The following is a 23,970-nucleotide window of genomic DNA, read 5'->3' on the forward strand; positions in this document are numbered from 1 at the left end:
TGATTTGTCTCTTTTTTAATAACTGGAAAGTTAATACGAAATTATAGTATGTGAACTTCTGTTGTTTAGATTGTAGTTAAACAGAATTTTACTTTAGTTTTTTAAATATATATTATGATTAGGCAGAATAATGGTGTCTTCCTTTTCAGTTCTAGTTTTGAGGAACTTCCTTCTTTCTGAACACCAAGTGAAGCCTACTGACTGTCTCACAGGATCTTTGCACTTGAGTCTACGGTCTTTGAATTTGGGACATTTTATAAAATCCCCTAAGATTTTTCCAGGTGGTCTTTTTAAAATGGGCTCCAGGGAAATTTTAACAATCAAATTAATGATTTCTGTGTTAAAAATCTTTTAAAATATGTTTTCAAACTACTGTGTGTGTGTGTGTGTGTGTGTGTGTGTGTGTGTATGTGTATGTGTGTGTATGGGAGGGACCATAGTGGGAGAGATAACAAAAAATTCTAAGTGGAATTTAAAAATGTCTTCTGTTACCTTGTTTGCCAATAATTATTCAGGCAGTTTTATGTAGGCTCTTTGGAAATTCTGGAAGCTTTTTCATTTCAGGCTTAATATATTTGGATCATAAATAAATATCAGCTACCTTTTGGAGGCATTAGAAACTAAACATTATGCAAAGGCTACCCTCGGTTGCGTCAGGAGCTTGAATCGTTTTCATTAAAATATCTGCTATGAAAGCACTGAGATTAGATGTTCGCTCCCCTTTTTTCCTGCTATCGAATGTCAGAGGTTTGTATTGTTGGTAGGAACTGAGATTTCATTTCCCGTGGCCACATTCTGATGCTGGCTCCACTGAAGCAACTCTCCCGTTCCAGATTTATGCTCAAGGTAAGTCAGAAAAGGAATTTCAGGAGTGAAGTGTGAGTGTGTTGATGGAGTGTGGGGAAAACCAAATGAGCATCTTCAGAATGAAACTGTTCATCTTTGTCTGCCTGAATGTCTGAGACATAGAAAAACCCTTCACACAGCCTAGCCCTCCCACTGGTGTGATTACCAAGTAGTGTTTATGGTCAGAATATGACTGAAGGTTTTTCTGTAACAAAATGCTTTATATTATGTGTGGGGCGGGTGTCTGTGTGCCTGCCTTAAATTTATGAACTAATAACATTCGGCTCCGAGAAATACTGTCAGGTCTTATAACATCACAGTTCTGTTCTGAGTTATTCTGGTAAATGGATGATTTTGCTTTTAAATAATCATTCTTGGAATTTCCAAATATAAAGGAAAAGTCACATATAATTTAATTTATGGGGAAGATGCCTTTTTCATCACTTCAAACTTCAAGAATTGGCTAATAATTGCATTTTCTCTTAACAAAATAGTATTCGTTATTTCCTACCATTTGGAACAACTGTAAATGTCAACCAAATAGATTTGAGTAAGTTTTATAAGGTTTCAAACAAATGATAATACATAAGCAAAATTATGATTCAAGCCAACCAAAATAATTCAGCTAGATAGAATACACTATAAATAAAGTAAAAAAAAAAAAATTCCCCCCAAACTGTAGATAATAAAAGAGAGATCTTTTGGGGTTGCCCCCTCCCCCCAGGATAGTAACTAATTCTGCTGAAACCAATTAGGTGGTGTTGAGAACAGTTTCTTGCTGCTGATTAAGTAGAGTTGTGTCCTTGTAGAGTCCTCAGTGCGCACTCAGCTCACCCCCTGCTAAGGCACACTGGTCTTAAATAAAACAGAGTTGCAAATATTTAGAGTAGTATTATGTGTCTTTGGGATTTTTCTTTCCCCACCATTGGTAAATAGCATATTTCCTTCGCCAACCTGTGACCTTTCAGATAACTTCTCTCGTTAAACACACACACTCATTCGTGTGGGTGGGTGTTTTATTTCTTTTTTCCTGTTTTAAAAGTTACTCCTTTTTCTCTGCCTTGTATTCAACTGCTTTCAGCACAGAGTAAAGCCCTCTTGATGAACCTCCTGTCTGCAGGTTTTTTTTTTTTTTTTTTTTTTTTTTTTTTGCGGAGGGGGAGGGGGGGGGAGAGGGAGAGGACAGAGAGAGAAGATGGACTAAATGCCACAATCCTTCAGCCTCCAGTAGTTTTTGCCATAGGGCAGGAACCACCACACCCCTGTCTGCAGTTTTAAAAGAAGGAAATAATAGCAAAGGAATCAGTTTTCAGAGGTAAGCCTATAGATGCCAACTAGGTAGAAATATGCCTTTTTGTCATAGCAAATCTTGATTAAATATTATGGGTTGTAACTCTCACACTGACAGATCTCAAAATAAAACATGGGTTGGTTGAGATGCTATTCTAAAGCACATGATACAGTTTTATTGATTAGTAAACTGATCTGTGGGATATTTGTAGATTTTCAGAGGCCCTATATTGATCTTTTGAAATGAAAATGTTAAACGGGTTGAATATCCCTAATCTGAAAAGACAAAATTGGAAATACACCAGAATCTTAGAATTTTTGAGCCCTGACATGATGCCACAAGTTGAAAGTTATACACCTAACCTCCTGTGATACATCACTACAATATGCTACAATATAAAAATGTCGTATAATATAGCCTCCAGACTGTGTGTATAAGGTCTATATGTAACAGAAGTGAATTTTGTGTTAATACTCAGTTCTCATTCCATACGTATCTTCTGATGTATCTGTAAATATTTCCAAGTCCAAAACCTGCGACACTTTTTCTCCTACATATTTTGCATAAGGCGTGCTCAGCCTGTACTGGAAATGGGTAAGAACATATCATTTACCCTGCACCATAAAAACTGGGATTTTAGGAATTGCTATGCATCAGAGCGCCAGAGGCCCTGAACTGTGTCCAGATGCCCTGCTGCTGAGTTATACCAGCACAGTCCTCACAGAGCTGTCAGATTCTTCTTTTGGGGTTGTGCTTTCTTACATGTTTCAATCCATACCATTCCTGGAGAACTTGCTGAAGCTGCCAGGGTATGCCACAATTCCAAACCTCTGTCCACTTCCAACTATATGCAGTTTTTCCCTCTGTTTTCTTCTTTCTGATTTCTGGGCCAAACCTTGGCTGGGTGGATTGCGTGGGTCAAGATTGGATGGGAGAGACCAGTACAGGAGACTCACCCAGGTCCATTGTGAGCCAGATCCGTAAGCATCAGGCCAGTGAAGGGGTAATAGTACCCTGACCCCTGTCTGAATTCTGTTACTAACACATTACTAAGTCACCTTGCTACTTGCTTAATGTCATGTATTTTTTCTGTTGCTATTTCTGTTATTACTATCAATACCACTAGTGATATTAGCTGTTGTTTGTTGTATCGATGCAACTGAATTATACTTCCAATTAGTATCTCAATCAACTTGTATTTTCATGTGTAGATATGGTAGACAAGCTCCATCATGAGCTGTTGAGGAGTTGCGTCAGGCTAGAATATAATATGATTTTTTATAGCCTGTTTTTTTTTTCCACCTAACAAACAAGTATGCCTTTATATATTCTTCTGCAACATAACTTTTTTATAGTTATGGTTAGATAGCCCTTATTATCCAATCAAATTTTACATTTTTGTTACTACAAAAATTAGTGTGTATGTCCCGGTAGTGAAGTTAGTAGGAGTGTTTCCTTATTATACATTTGTAGGAGTGAGTAGAGCTTGTAGATTAAAGAAAATACATATAGAGGTTCATTTCTGTCAAATTACTCTTAAGAAAATTTCTTTTTCTTCTGAATTTATTCTTCAGACCAATGGTGTATGAGAGGGCTATTTTCCCATATCTTAAGTAGAATTGTTTAAAAAAAAAACTTTGCCAATCTGATACGGAAGCAATAGTATCTCATTGTGGTTTTATTTGCATTTCTCAAATTACTAGTGAGGTTAGACTTTCTTCCCTTTGTAAGTTGCCTATTAATGTTCCTTATTTTTCTTTGGGGATGTTTATTTTCTAGTTAGTATTATTGAAGTGTTTTATATAATACACATAGTAATCCATTTGTTATCTGCATTGTAAATACTTTTTCCCGATTTCTTAGTCACATTTTCATTTTTTCTTTGTATATTTTCACTTGCAAAGTTTTTGTGAATGCGTATATATGGTTGAATCTTCTCTTTTCTTAACTGTGGTAAGTCTACCGTACAGGATTATGTATTGTTAACTATAGGCACAGAGTTGCATAGCAGATCTGAGACTTACTCATTTTCTGAAACTGGAACTTTATACCTGTTAAATAGCAACTCCCTTATTTTCCTCTTCCCCCAGTTTCTGGCAGTGTTTGAGTCTTTCCTATTTTCATTTTACATTTTCTGCCTTTGGTGTTATGTTTAGAAAGGACTTCACCATCCCAAGATTACACATACTTTTCCTACATTTTCTTCCAGTACTTTTCTGGATTCATTTTACATTTAAATCTCTATCCATCTGGAATTTATTTTGGGATATAAGAGTACAAGAATTTAATTTTATACTTTTTCCAAATACTCGTAGTTTTCCACTCCTCTCGACAATGATTTGCTGAATAATCCATCCTGTGCCTTTCAGACTTTACCTTGTAAAAACTTACTACAAAATCCTGTATCTAGGTTTTTGATATTTTTCAATTACTTTTTTTCCTACCCTTTTTTTTGGGGTGTGTGTGTGGGGAGTCAGCAGCACATTGTTTTAACTATTGTAATGTATTTAAATATTTGATAGCCTGAATCACTCTAATTTTTTCAAAAGGTTCTTCACAACTTCTTTCATCATTTCCTGACCAGATGGCTGTCATGGTGTCTTAATTGCTCATTCTACCATTGGTCTCATTTGCTTCAAATCCATTCATAACAGAGTTGGCTGAGTTATTGTTCTGAAACACAAAGTTGGTATAGTTTTTTAGGAACTGACCAAATTGTCAAAACTTTCCAAATTTATTGTCACAGAAGAATTTTTTATATTCTTTCAAAATAAAATTTGGCAAAAGTTAAAAACACACATGCACACAAATTGGATCATATATTATACCATTGCTTGCTGTATATATTGCCAGCTGTTTTTTTTCTTTTTCTTTGCTATAGGGCGCTTGCGCTCACCAGAAAGACAGAGGCAGAGGGAGGCAGAGAGACAGAAAGCGAGAAATCACCCCAGGGCGGCTGGCCACCCTGCAATCCCTTTTCCTCCATTCTCCTCTCGGGATCTTGGGTGCGCACACACACACGCTCGGTGTGAGTTTAAACCACCAGATCTGGGACTTGAACTGCAGTTGACTACATGGGAGTCCAGCGACATAGCCATTATGCCAACTGCTGGCTCCCTGCCAACTATTTTTAAAACTTAAAAAATAGGATCTTTGCTGATAGCAGGATTTTAGACCTGAGGTCCAAGCAGTTTCTAGATTTCAAACCTTGGACACAGTATGTACTATTTTGGTGATTTTTTTTCTCCCTGAGAAGAGGGTTCATAGTTCTACTATGCTTTGAAAAAGCTGTGACCCTAAAGCATTAAGAACTTCTGTGCTACTGGTAGGAAGCCAGACTCCTCAGAACCACTCATAGGAGCAGGTCCTCCATGGATGGGCTTTGATTACCTGTCTACCCTCTCCCTTAGCACTCTCCCATGTCCATTTTACTCCCCATCCATCCTGAACTGCCTGCAGTTTTCTAAGCAGTCTGCTAGTTCATGCCTCAGTGCCTTTGTGCATGTTATTTCTTCTGCCAAGTGTTTTCTCCCACATGCCTCACTCATTTGGAAAATTGTTCCTTGTCCTTTAAGCGATAATCGGAGCTTCCTCCTCTGTGAAACCTTACCTGGTCTACTTAGGTAGAGCTGATCTGCCTCTCTTTTTTTCTTTTAATTTTTTGAAGTTTTGACTATAGATGCTCATGCTAGTCAGAGAGAGACAGAGAGAGGAAAAGTGGGAAATCACTCCCCAGGGGGAATGATGAGATCCTAATCCCTTTTCCTCTGTTCTCCTCTTGGGACTTTGGGCATGTGCACACATGTCCCTGGTGTGATTTTCAAGCTATCAAGTCTGGGATTCAAACCATAGTTGGTTATGTGGGAATCCAGCATCTTTAACCACCATACCACCTGTTGTGCACACACCCACCCCCTTTATATTTAACCACTGTACAGAGTCTCTGTTTTCTTATTAGTTTTGCTTTCTTCTTTCTCTACCTGTAGCGTACTGTCTTTGAGAATAGGAGCTGTTCCTTTGTAACCACAGGCCTCATTCCTGGCTCCTCATAGGTGCTTAGGGAATGCTCACTGAACAAATGAATGAATGTAAAAAACGAATGGACAAGAAGATATAGCCCTGGTTAAATCCCTGGCCAGAAATTGTGTAAATTAACATTGAACAAGAAAAGGAGCACGATATTAGAGGTGAAGGGAATAGCTCTTAATTCGACAGAAATGAGGACAAAATGAATGAAGCCATAAGTGTCAACTTGGAAATACCTGATATATTCAGAAACCACATTTGATGTTCTGAGGGTCTTTAAATAAAAAAGGCTTTTTATCAAATATTTTTCTTAATTCCCTATGGTACTTGTAACACAGAGGACCTATTTCCTGTTACTGGCATCCTAACATATGCTAAATCATGAACTGGTCACTAAGGTTTTGGTAATCAAAAGTAATGAAGCATGACTTTGGGTAGGAAGGTGAGAGAGGCAGGTCTACTTTGCCCAGTTAAAGGATATACCATATTCTAGACCAAAAACATTTGACTGATGAGTAGCCATTGCTTCCATGGTTCCACCACCCAACACAGTGACTTGGTGTAAATATTTGGTGAATAAATGGTTGAGTGAGTGTGTATCTGGGTATGATAGCCAGCCAACTACCATGTTTAACTTCTCAGCTCTCTTCAAATGGCAGTGCTAATATCACTGGAGAAAGTAACCATATTTTGGTTCCCTTTAGTTATAGTACATAATATTAGCTGCTACTTTTTATTGCTAGCACTTTTTCTCGTTTGGATTCCCTGTTTTACTGACATCAGTTTTATCTACCAATAGCAGATGATCCTCATTTATTTGAGAATGTTACGTTCATCTGAGAGTTCTCCATCCAAGAAACAACATACAAAACCTTTGGCTTGAATTTACTAATCAACTGTAAAACCTTAATGGTTACCTTTTTTAAAATCTCAGAATTTCTTGAGTGATCTATTTATATCCTCTGTCTGCACCTTCTCTTTATGCATGAAAGTCTGTTTTTTTTCTCTTAGCTGCCAAATTATTAAGAAGTCCATGTCTCAGCTTCCATTTTTTTCCACCTCATGATAACATTTCAGACTATTGACATTCTCCTTCATTTCAAAAGGACTTTGTTAATTTATATCTCTCATACTCAATTTGTTCTTTTCTTTCTGTTTTGTTTTCTCTTTCTTCTCTGGCTTCTCTTTCTGATTCTCTGAGAGTGACAAGCATATCATGTTGTACCATGTCTACCTATACCTTGTCTCTGGGGAACTTTCTTTTTTAAAGTTTTTAAAATTTTATTTTAGAGAGATTTTTTTGCTATGGGGTGTGTGTGCTTTGCAGAGAGACAGAGAAACAGACAGGGAGAAATCATCCCCTAGGGAGGATGACCACACCACAATCCCTTCTTTTCCATTTTCCTTTTGGATTTTGGGTATGCATGCACATGTGCCCAGAATGAGTTTTAAGCCACCAGGTGTGGGATTTAAACCGGAGTTGACTATGTGGGTGTCCAGCAACTAACCCTTATACCATCTGCTGGTCCTTTCAGGGAACTTTCTAAACCACATTTTCAACTCAGGCCTCTCTACTATGTTAGATTACTGTTTTCTGGAAAGCTATCCCTGACTATCCTACAAGAGCCTCAATGTCAATAGAAATTCTACAGTTTAAAACAAAATTTCACCTATTTTCTCTCAAGTGAATTTTAATTTTTTAGAAAAAGTTCATTTATTAATTTCCTCTGTGAGAAAGAGAGAAAGAGAGGGGCACCCACAATGGGATCTTGATACCGTGGTCCACCACCAGCCACAGCCAGCCTGGATCATGGGCACGTGTACGCCTAGCTTGTTTAGGGAATCTCCAGGACACAAATCAGGGACCTTCTTATGTGGGTCAGTCGTATAGAATGTTGCAATTGCTACACCGTCTTCGGGTTCTTATTTTTATTTGAAAAAATTTACATTACTGGCATAACCTTTTTCATAGACACCCAGATATGAAATTTTAGAGTGAGCTGTGGTCACTGATTCTTTTGTCATATGCAGATAATTTCAATGTTCTTTGATTTCACCTTTCCCAGGTCTCTGTTACCCAGGCTTCCCTTCACCTTCCCAGTGCTGCGGTGCTCATTTGAACTCCGGGCTTTGATATATTGGCTTTCAAATATTCTTTCCTGTCTCTAGCTCTTTCTTTTTCAGAATATTCTTTTTTGTTGCAACCGGAATAAATCATCAAAGGACCAATTATGACACGTTCTTGCTCAAAGATCTTTAATGATTCCTGATACTTGTGCTATTAAAAATAAATCCTAATATTTGTGCTATTAATGTTAATTTTCTACATGGTTAGCATGCATCTGAAGCTAGGCTGCCAAGATATACCTCCACATCATTTCTTAGTTTTGTGACCTAGGAAAAGTTACTCAACCCTCTGTGCTTCAAGACTCTCAGAGAAAAATGGGGATAATCGTAGAACCTACCTCATAGGGTTGTTGTAACTAAATGATTACAAAGTCACATAGTAAGAATTCAGTAAATATGTGCTGTTGATATTGGTCTGTTATTTGTGGGCTTTCACATTTTGTCTCATAGTTAACTTTCTCATTACTCACCATTTCTAAACACACTGAGCATTTTCCAGTTTCCATGCTTCAGCTCCTTCTCTTTCCTCTGCTTTTCCCTCCCTTCTCTCTTTGCTGTGTCTTTCTATCCTCTATGCATTCTTCATGTGAACCTTAACCAGACTTCTTCCATGAACATCCTCACCTATCACATTAATATAAATGGTTGCTTATTTTTCTCAAATGCCATGCCTTTATTTTAAAGGTATTTTATACCCTTCCCATTTACTTCATTTACATTGGTTTATATTACATATACCTTGTGTTTCTTGATAAACTTCCTGAGAACAAGGTTTGTGTTTATTATTTTTATGTGCTTGGAAGAAAAGTACTTCAAACAGAATTTAATAAACATTTGAATGATTGCATGGGAAGAGGTGTGGTTTTATTTCCTCTTGTTTTAAAACTTCTTTTTCTTAAAGAAAGACATGAAGAAAGACCTTTGACAGGGCTTCATTATACTATGATCCCTCTCCCCCAGCACTCCAGCTAGTTAGGATCTTGAGCACAAGTGTGCCCAGTATATTTCAAGTTGACTTGGTTTGGCCATGTGGCTCCCAGCACTGCACATTAGTACACAACCACCAGTGTCACCCAGGCTGAGCCAGAATGCAGTTTTGGATGAGGAATCATCATTATCAAACTAGTCAGAAGGATATTGTTTTGAATGCATAAATGTAGACTTATACCACAGGCCTGCCCCCCATTAATACTAACATTACTGTCACTAACTTGCAGCTAATTGGGTTTTGGCTGTTTCCTTGGAAAGACTCTGAGGTAGGAAAGAGCTTTGCACATTTAGAAACTCGCCAGAGTAAGGCTGTGGTGAAGGGAGTCAGGGAGAAAGTGATAGGGGTTGATGTTGGTGAGATGGGATAAAGCATGCTGGTGCTTATAGGTCAAGTTATTAGATTTTATTTTATTTTTCTAAAAAAATGAAAAAGCCTTGAAAGTTTTTAAACTAGTGATTAAAAAATAATACTTTAAAAATTGGACTCGAGATGAATCAAGGATGAAGAGTTGGAGTGAAAAGGAGAAAACAGGTAGGGACTTTTGAGGGTGACAGTGCAAGGCCTGGGCTCAAGGGATGGCACTGGAGATAGAGTGGGTGGGATTAGGATTTATTTGAAAGTAGAGTGCACAGGATTGCTGAAGAACTGCTGTAGGGGAAGGAAGGGAGCAATCAGATATGATATCTAGATTTCTGACTCAAGTACTGGGGTGGAGGGCATGGCCATCATTTTTCTCATAGCTTGCTGAACTCAAGAAGGTTTCATATAGTAGATAATTGTCAACAGTCCCAACAAACATCATTTTTCCTGACTTAATGCAGAAGTCTGGCAGCACCTGGGGTAGGATAAATAGTTCCTGTGTGGCTCCTGAGACTCAATCAGTAGGGGTGACCATGATATGGTATATACTGAGCTACCAGGGGGAAGCCTTCATGGATATGGTATATACTGAGCTACCAGGTGGAAGCCTTCATGGATATGGTATATACTGAGCTACCAGGGGGAAGCCTTCATGGAGAAGTTATATTTTGAGATGGATCTGAAGAAATAACAGGCTAAATTTAAAATGATTTGAAATGGGTTAAAGTTTATGTTTATCACCTGCAATTTATTTGTGTTAATTTTTTGAGACATTTACAATCCTAGAAAAAACAGGTATTTTCTAGTTATAAAACCTTTGACATTAGAGTGAAAACAATGATTGCTATTTAAGCTATCAAGTATTCTGAGAATTTAAAAAAATGTTTGGTAGTTATTAGTTGTCAACTTCTAGAGAAGTAAAATATATTGTTAATTTTTGAGGATGCCTTATTGAGCTGCCTTATTCTTTGTTTTGTTTTTGAGAGATTTTTGCTATAGAGAACATTTGCTAGATAGACAGAGACAGAGACAGGGAGATAGAAAGTGAGAATTCATGCCTTGGGTGATGGCCTGCCACAATCTCTCCTTTTAGGATTTTGGGCACACACACACACACACACACACACACACACCTAGCTTGAGTTTTAAGCTCTGGGTCTGGGACTCGAACCATCATCTGCTATGTGGGAGTCCATCGTCATAACCATTATCCCATCTGCTGGTCCTGAGTTTTTTTTTTTTTTTTTTTTTGGGGGTTTTTGTTTTAGTGCACATGCGGTTGAGACAGAGAGAGACAGAGAGACAGAAGGCGAGAAATCACCCCCCACGTGAGCTAGGGCCATTCTTCAACCCCTTCTACTCCATTCTCCTCTCGGGATCTTGGGCACGCATGCACATAAGTCCTGCGCAAGTTTAAGCCACCGAGTCCGGGACTTGAACCATGGTCAACTACGTGAGAGTCCAGAGACATAGCCATTATGCTAACTGCTGGTCCCTCCCAAGTTTTCTTATTCTTAAAAGCTGCATGATGTTCTGTTGCTTATATGCTGTATTATTTATATAGCCAGTTCCCTCTGGTGGATATTTAGATTGTTTTAATCTTTTCCATTTCCAACAGTGCACACTTGAGCAAATATATCTATAGGACAAAGTATTAATGGTGAAGTTTAGATGAAAGTAGTTACCTAATTTTTTTTGCCGATCTTCCCTTCCAGCAGTGTCTGAGAGGGCCCACATTTCCCACCACCTCACTAATGAAGGGTGCTTTTCTCACAGGAAAAAGAATTGTTTCCTCATTGTCATCTTTTTTTTAAGAATTATTTTACTTAACTTTATTTATTTTAAAATTTGACTGGAGAGGGACAGAGTGAGAAAGTGAGAGAGAGCAAGAAAGAGCAAGTGAGAAAAGTAAGCTGCCAGGTCCAGGACTTGAACTGTGATCGGCCATGTGGGAGTCCAATGCCCTTAACCACCATGCCACCTCCCAGCCCCCTCATTGTCATTTTAATTCATGTTTCTTTTGTCAGAACTATAATAAAACACCTTCCCCATGTACATATTTCTGTTTCTTTTCCCCATTGTTAACTATATCTGAAGTTCTGTAATTATGAGAACGTGATAAATTTCAAGAGGAAAATTTGTTCATTTTTTCTTATAATCTCTTTGGACATTGAATAGAAGCCCCAATTTCCAGTCCTGTGTAGACTGACTTGGGTTACTCAGGTAAAAGTCCTTATTCAACTTCAATGAACACATGGATTCAAACATACTATATACCAGGCTCTATCCTAGGCTCTGGTGGTACAGGGAATGAAGAAATTAGATCCCAAATCCTACTTTCAGAGATTTTGTTGTAAAGGGGGAGAACACTTAATAAATGAATGTACTATCAAGTGGTGATAATACTGCGGAGAATATAGCAGAGAAGTCATTTAGATGGTGAGAGTGGGGAGGGTGCTCTTTTACATAAGGTTGACAGGAAAGGTATTTCCAGTTAATTCTCCCTGCTTCTTTCTCATATACGTGCCCTAATTTTACTTCCCTTTCTTCATTTTATTTGTATCTTTTTCAAACATGAACTCTCTGTTTCAGAATATGGTTAATGCTTTGATTAATGACCTTCCCACCGTGATTGCGTTAAGGTGACTTTCTCCAGTATAAATCCTCTAATGTGTCAGAATAAATGAATGATTAAAGGTCTTTTAGAATTTGTTACATTTATAGGGTGACAGGGAGCAACAGTGTCTATTGTAAAGACAGTGCAGAATATTACAGTGCTTACTGAAGGCCACTTCACACCACTCTCCCATAGTGCCAACTATGTCACAAATGCCCACGTCAATCACAAAAGAGATCCCTCTCAGTGGGACTCCTCTATGGCTTCTGTCCTTTGACAAAGGCAGTCTTCATTTACAAAGATTATTCTAATAAAGTGGAAATGAACATTTCATAGCTTCTGTGGCTACTGAACATAAAATGTCTATAAGAGAACTAGTCTGGAGACAGAAGATTTTTATTACTTTGTTTATCTGGATGCTTATGAATTGGAACGAAAGGCTTTCAGATTTTCATCATGGAATAGTGACAATAGCGTATCCACAATGAATATCAAAGAGCTGACTAATAGTCTCGATATACATAGTCTCTCAGAATTTATGTTCAAAGAAAGCTATTAATATGAATGTAGACAACATAAAGAAAAGCCCAAGTACATTTAGGATGGTCAAGGTCTTTACTGCAAATTGAAGTGGAAAAGAAGACCAGATTCAGAGAGATGATTTGGGTCCTACAAATTTTACTAAAAGCACAAACTGGCCACTTGGCTTTTCCTATAGTCTAGAGTCAAATGCGAAAAAATAATAACCTTTATTTGTGAAATATGTTGTGTAAGGGCAGTGCTAAGCACTCATACATTACTTCACTCATTCTTACAGAATGAGAGGTAGGTAATTTCATTGTATCTTATAGAGGAAGACACTAAGAGACAGGTCAACTAGACTGCCCAAATCAAACAGTGTTAGAATTGGGATTTGAACTCCCATATGTCTGATTCCAAAGCTTGGGCCCAGACAATGTTTATTGAGCACTTCCAAAGGGCCAAGTAAAAGTTTAAAATGGATTCACATGTGTGTAGCCATTCAGCAACCAGTTAAAGTAAGTATTCTGTTTCAGATGAGCAAAGAAGATGTACAGAGGTAAATAACCGTGTTGCGGTATGTGGGAGGGTCACACGTATAGAGTGGTCAAGTCAGGATATGGGTGAATTTAAGATCTTTATCTCCAAACCCCTGAGTGAAAAGCAAATAGCACAGACTATTCTTTAACTATATAGTGATCATGATGTAATTTTTCCATGTGTGTCTTCTTGTGAGGTAAAGTGATAATTAGTAGAGATTCCTTTAAGAAAGATGTAAAATATCAGCACTTCAAAAAACTGCACTGGGTGTTCCTATGGTTTAGCCCATTACCTTGTTGAATCTAATTTGGAACTCCTAAAACAGCAGGAGTTCTGTGACAAGTGTTGAGTATGCTTCAGTGAACTAAATGGCTTCCCGGTAGCTCAAGAAGACTCATACTGCTTCTAAACATGTCTGAGTAACGTTGCCACCTGCAAGTCACTTAAGCAGTAGGTGATCAGACATCAATTCTGAAGAGGTTGGAGTGGATGGGCATTTCTGATTTCCTTTTGAAGTTTGAGCTAGATAAAATCAACTATTTTTATACTACCTTTTAAAATTTTTATTTTTGAAAAGTTTATTTCGTAAAAGAAAGAAAGAGAGGGAAGCACCCCTAACAGGGTCCCACACCACCATCCTCCCATCTTCTTGCCCCCAGTCTTTCCCAGCCAGTCAGGATCACGGGCATGTGCATGCTACACATCTACAGGTTGACCTAGGAACCAAACTTCAATCATTCATAGGGCTTCCAGCATCGTAGAATGTTGTGACATTGTTGTACCACCATAGCTGGGTCCTAGATTAAATGAATTATTGATCTTGATCTTAATCTATTTCGAAGTTTACTTAACACACATCTTGAGTTGTTTTGACTTTTCTTGGTTAATTTTTAAATGAGAGTACAGTGCTGTAGTATTTAAGTGGTAGGACTTTTTATATGATAACATTTGTTAGTTTCTTGAAGATATTTAAGAGACAAAATCAGTATAATAAATGAAAACTGGTAGATTTCTAAGACCTTTATTGAGAATTAATATAGAAAACTTGCTATACAGTCTAACTGGTTTTTTACTTTGCTTCTGAGCTATTAATGATTCCGTATGATAAGATACTGCCAGTAATTTCAGAATAAGCAATTCAGCCACATTTTTTATTCCTATTAAATTGGTATTATTTGGATCAATTGATGAGTGTTACCATTCTCAAGGTTTTTATGTCAGCATTCTTCTGGAATAGTTTTAGTGGAACCAGAAAACTTGAATTCACAAATTAACACTGTTCAACAGTCTGGTAGATTCAGATGAATTTGCCTAAGGGCGAGGGGTGGGGACAGGGGGGTGGGGGGGATGACCTAAAAAGCTAACGTGACAGACCTCTTCAGAGTTTCATTATCTAGTCTGAACTATGACTTATTTAACCATTCCCCCTGCCATATTCCATTTCCTTACCTGCTTTGGTAGATTTCTTTCCTATATAGCCCTGAAACCCATAAACTAACCCTGAAACTACTGAAAAACTAAGTTTTTTTGTTCTCTTTTATAAATATTAGCTACTACAGAAAAACATTCAACTTGCTCTAAATAATTTTCCAGTTTATTCAAGTTGCAGTAACATGAACTTGAAGGAGGTATTCACAAATTTGGAATAATATATTGCATTTTAGTTAGTAAAAGAAAATCCTGAAAGTACCACACCCTGACTTATAAGCAAAGAGTAATAAAAGACATCCATCTTCTTGGTTAAAAACGTAATTATATGAATTATCATAAAACTTACAAATGTAAACCCAAAGTTTTACTTACGAAGAAGAAAAACAAATGAGAAGCTGTGAACTTCTCAAAATATCTTAAGGATTCTCTTTAAGTTGAAATATCTTACTAATATCTACTAAGTAGGTATTGTTAGAAAAAGGGAAAGTTTAAACAATTTAAGTTTATGCTGTGATAGTTTTAAAATTTAAAGTACTTCCTACATCAAAGAAATTCAGCATAGAGAGAGCTTTAGTAATCAGAGTTGAAAAACACATAACATGTTCAAATAATCCTCGTCATTCGAAAGAAACTATCTGTACTGGATATTTTTAGCTAGTTTCTCAAGTTCAGTTTTACATCCCGTAGATAAAGAAACTGCTTCTCTTAGAAAACAGTTCTGTTATAGAAGTTTATAATAGAGTAACAATACACCTCCCCATTCTCCTTGCAGTTTCTGAGTCCATGTTTACTTCCCTTTAATTTCATGCCACATGTCTATAATCTAGACAAGGTATACTTCGTTTTTGTAAACCATTATTTTTTTCCAAGCAGTTAATTTTCGTTTAACTACTGTTTCCATTTCTTTGTCTCTTGCACCATTTTCTTTGGAGTGTGCTAGTACCCTTCCTTTGAACTACAGGCCTACCAATGGGAGCTAGGGAGAGAGGACAGCCCTTCCCAATTTGCCTTGATTTTTTTCCATTCAGAGTATTTGGGATTATTATTGCTGCATTGAGACTTGTAGACAGGAGTAAGATGGTTGGAATTAAAGAAATGTAGGAATGGATTCAGATGTGTTGTATAAAATGTCCAACAAGGTGCCTGGTACAAAGTAAGTATTTGATAACTATAGCTAATAGTAATAATCATCATATTAGTAGTAATATTTTGATTCAATTGCTGAATATTTTCTTTGAATACACACCTTGGCATATCTTTTATTTTCCCTGAAAAGTTTTTATTGGCGAAGTAGGTGTTAACAGATTTTTTTTTTTTTTAAATGTGAATCTGTCTTTCACTTCATTGAAAATCACTTTGGTTTAGGTTACCTCTTTTTGTATCTGTTTAAATCAATTAAGTATTTTCTACTTTCACTTCCCAAAAAAGGGTAACTTACACAATACGTGTTATGATCTCTGGCTTTTAAGACAGAAATTTAAGGGACCCCAAACTGGAAAATTATCTGTTGATGATAATGTGTACAATAATACTGTTAACAGGACTAATAAAAAAGAAAAAAGAAAAACAATAAAGACACACAAAAATTTGAATAAAAGAGAAGTGAAAATGTTTCTCTACCTTTTTTATTTTTTTTTTTGGAGATGTTTTTGCTATAGGGCACATGCGCTCACCAGAAAGACAGAGAGAGACAGAAAGCGAGAAATCACCCCCCAGGGGGGATGGCCATGCTGCAATTCCTTCTCCTCCATTCTCCTCTCGGGATCTCGGGCACGCACACACATGCACCCAGCGTGAGTTTAAGCCACCGGGTCCAGGAATCAAACTGCGGTCAACTATATGGGAGTCCAGCGACATAGCCATTACGCTAACTGCTGGTCCTTAGTTTCTCTACCTTATCCCAGTGAGGTATACTCATGTTTGTCATGGCCCTCTGGTTTCTGATCATTTAGAAAGCTTTCAATCCCCATGACTTCTGAGTCTGTGAAAAATAATTTTATTTTAAAATTCTCTTGTACTTCCAAATCTCATGACTATTTACAAGTTCATATCATGTGTTTTGTAAGTCACATAATTTTCACCTTTTAAGCCTTACCTTCTTTTCTGCCTAGCAAATCCCAATCATCTTTTATAAAGATGATTTCAAGTACCATCTCTTGAATAAAGATTCCTATTCATGCCAACAAAAAGTGGTTCTCTTTCTTTTCTGAAATCCTGTAGCTAGGGAAACCATGTAACTTATTATCCAAATGTAACTGTTTTGAGTGAATTGGAGCCCTGTTAGTAATGACACTGAGACAATAGTCATAGATGGGAACTGTCCTGCAGAAACTAGATATGTCAGAATACTTCAAAAAATTCATAGAAAAATAGAACAGAATTAAAATATTAGATTTTTGGGGTTCAAAACTATTTTGAAATCCATAGATAGTTTTCTATAACGTGCACATTTTAGGAACTTTTTGAAGAACTCTTATGTTGTCATCCAGTTTATTGCTTTTTAAATCCTAATCGTTAACATCAAAGTCTTTGAACTCAAGTAGGTCTGGTCTAACTTCAAAATAGCACTTATTAGATGTGCAAAGTGTGAAGCATTAACAGTGATTAAATAATACTTGTAGTTGTTGATCTCATGGGACTTACCTCCAACTTTATTTTTTAATTTAATTTTATTTATTTATTTATTTTGGAGAGGTTTTCGCTATAGGGCACGTGCGCTCGCCAGACAGACAGAGAGACATAGAGACAGAAAGCGAGAAATCACCCCCCAGGGGGGATGGTCACGCCGCAATCCCTTCTCCTCCATTCTCCTCTCGGGATCTTGGGCACACACGCACACACGGCTGGCGTGAGTTTAAGCCACTGGGTCCAGGACTCGAACCACGGTCGACTACGTGGGAGTCCAGCGACATAGCCATTACGCAAGCTGCTGTTTCCCCCCCCAACTTTATTTTTAAAGAATTATTTATTTAATTTTACTTATTATTATTATTAATTTTTAGATTGATACAGAGATTCACCAGAGATGGAGAGAGGGAGGGAGAACATGAGAAAGCATGCTGCCAAGTCAAGGACTCAAACTGCAGTCAACCATGTGGAAGTCCAGCGTTCCAACTACCATGCCACCTGCTGGCCCCTTCGTCCAACTTTTGTCTACAAAATGGGGTCACCTACGTTATGAAAAATGCTTTATTGTGAGAAAAAATGAGATAGTTTTATAAAGCATTTAGTATAATCTTTAGTACATAAGAAGTATTCTTCAGTATATAAAACCTTTCAATCTTAATTATTATATGTGTTGTATTTTTAAAACAATATAGTCCTACAATTGTAAGATTTTTAAAGCAGGAGACATGTCTTATTAATATTTATATTTCTTCAGGAATCAGTGCAGTAACCACTCATCGCTTAAATGGACTTATTGAGTGATTCTTACTAAATATCTAGTATCAAAATTTGTTTCCCATTGTCTCTTCTGTTTTTTATTCCTCTGTTATTTCTTCCCTCCCCTCTTTGAGATATCTGGATATTTTTCAGTGTAGTTTTATTTTTCTATTGTATTTTAGTTATATTTCCTTTAGTATGTATGTATTACTTTTATTGATTACTCTAGGGCTAGGACTAAAATTCTTAATTCATTAGAACCCTTTTAGAGTCAATTAGAACCTCTTCAAATTTACATCTAATGTTTCAAAATGTAACATTGTAATTTAATTTATTCATCTTCCTTTTTTTGTGTAATTATTGTCATAAATTTAATTTTAACATTTGTTATTAACCCCATCTTAGAGTATTATTATTTTTATAGTCATTTAAAATTAACAATTTATTTAACATTTTCAATTCTTGTTATTCTTTATTCTAGATCTGAATTTCTATCTGGAATCATTTATCTTTAGCTTTTTACATTTTTGCACTATAGGTCTGCTGATAATATTCTCAGCTTTTGTTTATCTGACAGTGCCTTTATTTCATTTTTACTTCTCAAGGATATTTTTATTGGATGCAGAGTATGAGATTAACAGATTTATTTATTTATTTTTTCTCAGAGAGATTTTTGCTATAGGGTGCATTTGCATGCTGGAGAGACAGAGAAAGAGACAGAAAGCAAGGAATCTCCCCCCAGGGAGAATAAATCCCTTCTCTTCCATTCTCCTCCCAGGACTTTGGGCTTGCAGGTACTTGTGCCCAGGGTGAGTTTCAAGCCCCACCTGGTCTGGGACTTAAACTGGTGTTGATATGAGGGAGTCCAGACATAACCATTATGCCATCTGCTGGTCCTAACAGTTTGTTTTAATTTTTATTTTCAGCAATTTAAAGATGCCATTTCTTTGGGTTTGTTTTTCAGTCTCCATTTTCTTAAAAGCTTGTGATCATCTTTATTCTTTTATTCTGATCAAATATATCTCTTTTCTCTGTATGCTGTAAATATTTTCTATTTATCTAACTTTCTGCATTTTGGCTAGTGTGTGTAGGTGTAGTTCTCTTTATATTTATTCTTCTTAAGGCTTGGTAAACGTTTTAGATTTGATCTTCTTTTTTTTTTTTTTTTTTTTGGGGGGTTTTTTTTGCTACAGAGCGCGTGCACTCGCCAGAAAGACAGAGAGAGACAGAGAGACAGAAAGTGAGAAATCAACCCCCCTGGGGGGGGGTGGCCATGCTGCAATTCCTTCTCCTGCATCCTCCTCTTGGGATCTTGGGCATGCATGCACATGCGCCCGGTGTGAGTATAAGCCACTGGGTATGGGACTCGAACTGCGGTCAACTACATGGGAGTCCAGCGACATAGTCATTGCGCCAACTGCTGGTCCCTTAAGATTATTTAATATGGTTCTATCTATTCCTGAGGTTAAGCTCATTTTATCAGCTTTTCTGGTAACAGACTAGCTATCCTATAGAAGATCCTTCTAAAACTGGTTAAGATACATGGGGCAACTGTTTTCAAATAGCATAAAACAGGTCAGTCTAGGAAAATAATTTCAAGAAAATACAGCCTCACAAGGTAAGCCCCATGAGTGTCTAAATCTCTAAATAAGAATTTTTTTCTGAACATGACACAGAGTATGGCAGTCATTTGAGTGAGGAAATGGAGAACAGAGAATAGGGCTGCTGACGTGGCTGGTCCTAAGAGTAAAGAGTTATTCAGAGATCAATTCCCAGAAGTCTTAAGTGGAACTTCTTCGCAAGTCTATGGCTGAGATCTGGGCCATATTATCCATGGTAAGACTATCTGAGGCTTTTTAGAGAGAAAATGTTAAGGAGTCGAAAGAATAGAAATAGTAGAGGTCAAGTAGTGCTAGAGGAAAAACAGTGCTAGTCATCACTGGAGTTTGAGCCGTATGGGAGTGGGAGATATATTAACAAATACTTGATTAAAATTCCTGGCACCTATGGGAACCAGCAGTTAATGTAATGGCTATGTCACTGGACTCCCACGTAGTTGACCACGGTTCACGTCCCGGACCCGGTGACTTAAAACTCATGCCGGGCGCGTGTGCGTGCGTGCCCAAGGTCCTGAGAGGAGAATGGAGGAGAAGGGATTGCGGTGTGGCCATCCCCCTTGGGGGGTGATTTCTCGCTTTCTGTCTCTCTGTCTCTCTCTGGCGAGCACACGTGCCCTATAGCAAAAGCTCTCAAAAAAAAATTGGCTTCTAATTTTTATTCTTATGTTTATTGTGAGTTGGTCAGTTAATAATCTTTCCCTGGTTAGTTTACAAGATTCTTGATAGAACAAATGAGATAGGCATCAATGATTCATACAAACTACAAGTATTATTATTATCATATGGTTCATTTCCCTAAAATTCCAGATCACATACAAATTGCTATTTCCCTTTTAAAAGAGTAACTTTATTTCCATTTTAGTAGGTAATTTTCAAAGAATTCTCCTTTTTCTGTATATGCTTTAAAAATATGAGTAGAGCATATGCTAGGTTTTTGCCCATTCTGACCTTCAGTTTCTTTCAAATACACAGTCTAACTTTATTAATTCTTTATGGAATCATGTCCTTTGAGTTTTTAGCTTGTTTTTTCTTTCTTATCTTTTTTTTCCCTTTACCCTGGTTGCTTTTCTGAATATGAGAAGTTAAAGGTATCTGGTACAAGGTTTAGCTATTCATTGAATGTTCCGAATCAGTCCCTTTCTATGAAAACAATGACTCTGATAGATATTCTCTACTTCTGGTGACATAAAGTTGTCATTACGTAATTCAGGAGTCTGATTTTTCAGGTTTTTGTCTCTTTGTAGTGTACTGAAAAGTGAATTGTGAATTCATTGCTATAAAATAGGGAAATGTCTATCTTTTTTTTTGAGAGGTTTTTGCTATAGGGTGTGTGTGCTTACCAGAAAGACAGAGACAGAAAGCAAGAAATCACTTCCCCAGGAGGGATGGCCACGACACAATCCCTTCTCCTCCATTCTCCTCTCAGGATCTTGGGCACACACGCACACGCTCCCGGTGTGAGTTTAAGCCACCGGGTCCGGGACTCAAACTACAGTTGACTACATGGGAGCCCAGCGACATAGCCATTATGCTAAATGCTGGTCCTTAGAAATGTCTGTCTTTAATATTAGCTTGGAGTATCTTTTTTGCAACATTCAACTTAAACTTACCCAGTTAAACATCATTGGCAAGGAAATTGCATTTGTTTGTCTTTTTCTCTGATCATATTTGAAGCTGTGTGGTCCCAACACTAAGTGGGATTCTAAAATGCCTATGAAATGAACACTGAAAAGAGCCTATTGAAAACAATTTTCTTGGGACCAGCAGATGGCATAATGGTCATGTTGCTGGACACACATGTGTCAACTCTGGTTTGAGTCCTGGACCAGGCAGCTTAAAACTCATACTGAGAGCTTGTGCATGGGTGCCCAAGATCCTGAGAAGAGAATGGAGGAGAGGGGATTGCGGCATGGCCATCCCTCTGGGGGGTGATTTCTCATTTTCTGTCTCTCTGTTTCTTCCATGAGTGCATGCACTCTATTGCAAAAAATATTAAAAAAGACACAAAAACCAACTTTTCTTGGCCCAGCTTTAGTGGCACAGGTAGTAGTAGTGCACTGCTTCGTAATACTGGAGCCACCTGGATGATTAGAGTTCAGGTCCTGGTTGACCTGAAACATTCAGGGTATGTGCATACATACCCCATAACCCTGGTTAGCTGGAAGTCTAGGGGAAGGGATCATGGAATGATAAAACACTGATGTGATTTCCTCTCTCTCTCATTTCTCTCTCTATTTCATGAAATAAAGTAAATACACTTGGTCTTAGCCAAAAGGCTAAGAAGCAATAAGAAATAAAAACAGAGAGACAAAAAATAACTTTTCTTCTTGGTAACTTCTTTTAAAAAAAAATTTTTTTTGGAGAGATTTTTGCTATAGGGTGTGTGCACTTGCCAGAGAGACTGAGAGAGACAGAGAGACAGAAAGTGAGAAATCACCCCCCAGGGAGGATGGCCATGCTGCAATCCCTTTTCTTCCATTCTCCTCTCAGGATCTCAAGCACGCACACACACGTGCCTGGTGTGAGTTTAAGCCACTGGGTCCGGGACTCGAACCATGGTCAAATACATAGGAGTCCAGCGACATAGCCATTATGCCAACTGCTGGTCCCTGGTAACCACTTTCTAAAAATAATTTCTTCTTCATATACCAAAGCTATAATCCTCTCTGTGCCCTGTATATTGAGATTCCTGTTGCAAAGTGTCTTTCACTGTATCTTCCTGTCAAAAACCCTCACGGACCTATTTTACAACATTCTTATGAAAGACTGTAATTGAATGACTGAAAAAGGTCTTGGAAACATAGTCAACTTTTGCTCTGAGAAATAAGTGTATTACCTACTGTTGAGAGTCACACTGTTGCCATTTATTAAGTTTTCGGTTTAGAACTATGTTAGGGGACCTAAAAAACATTAAGTCTGGTTTTTGCCCTTAAGGAATGTAATGGTTGAGAGCACAGGATTTGAAGTCAAGCAGACACATGTAGGCTGGATGATCTTGGATGAGGTACATGAAACCTCTGTTCTCTCATCTGTGAAATAATTGTACATAACTCACTATTTAAACAAGATAAATCTGTGGAGAGAATTCTTTTCAGAACTCGGAGAAATCGTTTCTTTGGGCATATTTGTTTTTGGTGGTCTCTTCAATTGTTGTCAGTCAGTTTTTAAAATCCAGCTGCCCAACACCACTGAGGCTGTTAGCATAACGTCTTCATGTTCTGGAGTTAGCAACAAGCCCAGACATCTAGTGGTAAGTTGGGTGTTTGAGTAATTGATACCCATATTGGCCATTTGTAGATGGAATAACACAGTGTGACTGTTCAGGGTAGCCAAAAGACTGTAACAGATCAATCCCTACGTCACATTGGCTCACCACGTTATATATTTGCTTCTTGCTCACATAACAGTACAAAGTGGATTGGGCATGGGATGGGGCTAAGTATGTGCCACAAGGTCATTTAGATACCCAAGCTCTTTCTTCTTAGTGTTTCTTCATCATTTTCTAGAGCCCCAGCTTCTTGCACTATATTCTCTGCATCTGGCCACAGACCAGAAAAGAACGAGGTATAATGGATGGTATCAAGGTTTTAGGCACTGAGCCTGGGCAGGGTTCCTGTAACTTCCATTTATGGTCTATAGATTATAACTAGTCTCTTTGCCCACCCTCACCCTTCCAAATGCAGAAGGTCTTGGAAATATGTAACAGCAGTGTGGTGAAGAAGACATGTATCTTGGAGAGTGCTATTGATCCCTGCCATTTAGGAGAACCTTGGAAGTTTGGAATTCTGGCTGCCTTCCCCAGGGTGCACCACTTAGGCATTCCTACCATGGGACCAGGTATACACCAGCTAGCTTGATGTGCATCTGCCCGATAGAAAATGACTGTCCTGAGAACCAATTTTATTTCCCTCTTCCTATACCTTAACCAAGGAGGGATTTTGAAAGTTCTGTGTGAGGTATATATGGCCCTTTGGATTTATACGAGTAGGTGCTTTTGGTTGGGGAATATAATCTCAGGTAGGTGAGTGAAGGCTATCACAGAGCTGACTCCTCACTGGACTTAATGTAATTTTAGTATAGTTGGTTCTTATGAGAGATACCACTTTGCTCCTTGGTTATTCCTGGGTGTCAGAATTTATAATGCCTACAGTTGAGAATTCAGAAAATGGTGGGGTTGCTTTATTCTAGCTGCCTGGAATGTTGAGCTATCGGCGAACTG

At 37.7% G+C, this 23,970-nt stretch overlaps 1 long non-coding RNA gene across 3 annotated transcripts in view; it reads left to right on the forward strand.

The window, feature by feature from the left end:
• LOC102491838 (uncharacterized) overlaps positions 1–23,970 on the forward strand; it is a 279,406-nt gene that overhangs the window by 80,202 nt on the left and 175,234 nt on the right. Inside the window, exon 1 of one of the 3 annotated variants that reach the window (XR_003549374.1) lies at positions 789–846. The exons of 1 other annotated variant lie outside the window; for it this stretch is intronic. This is a non-coding gene — a long non-coding RNA (uncharacterized LOC102491838). Of the gene's footprint in view, positions 1–788; positions 847–22,856; positions 23,002–23,970 lie in introns of those variants that run through there. One more of the 3 variants, XR_001370378.2, reaches the window with a different exon arrangement.

Source organism: Tupaia chinensis, unplaced genomic scaffold, assembly GCF_000334495.1.
Source record: "Tupaia chinensis unplaced genomic scaffold, TupChi_1.0 Scaffold000232_3, whole genome shotgun sequence".
Taxonomy (NCBI): domain Eukaryota; kingdom Metazoa; phylum Chordata; class Mammalia; order Scandentia; family Tupaiidae; genus Tupaia; species Tupaia belangeri.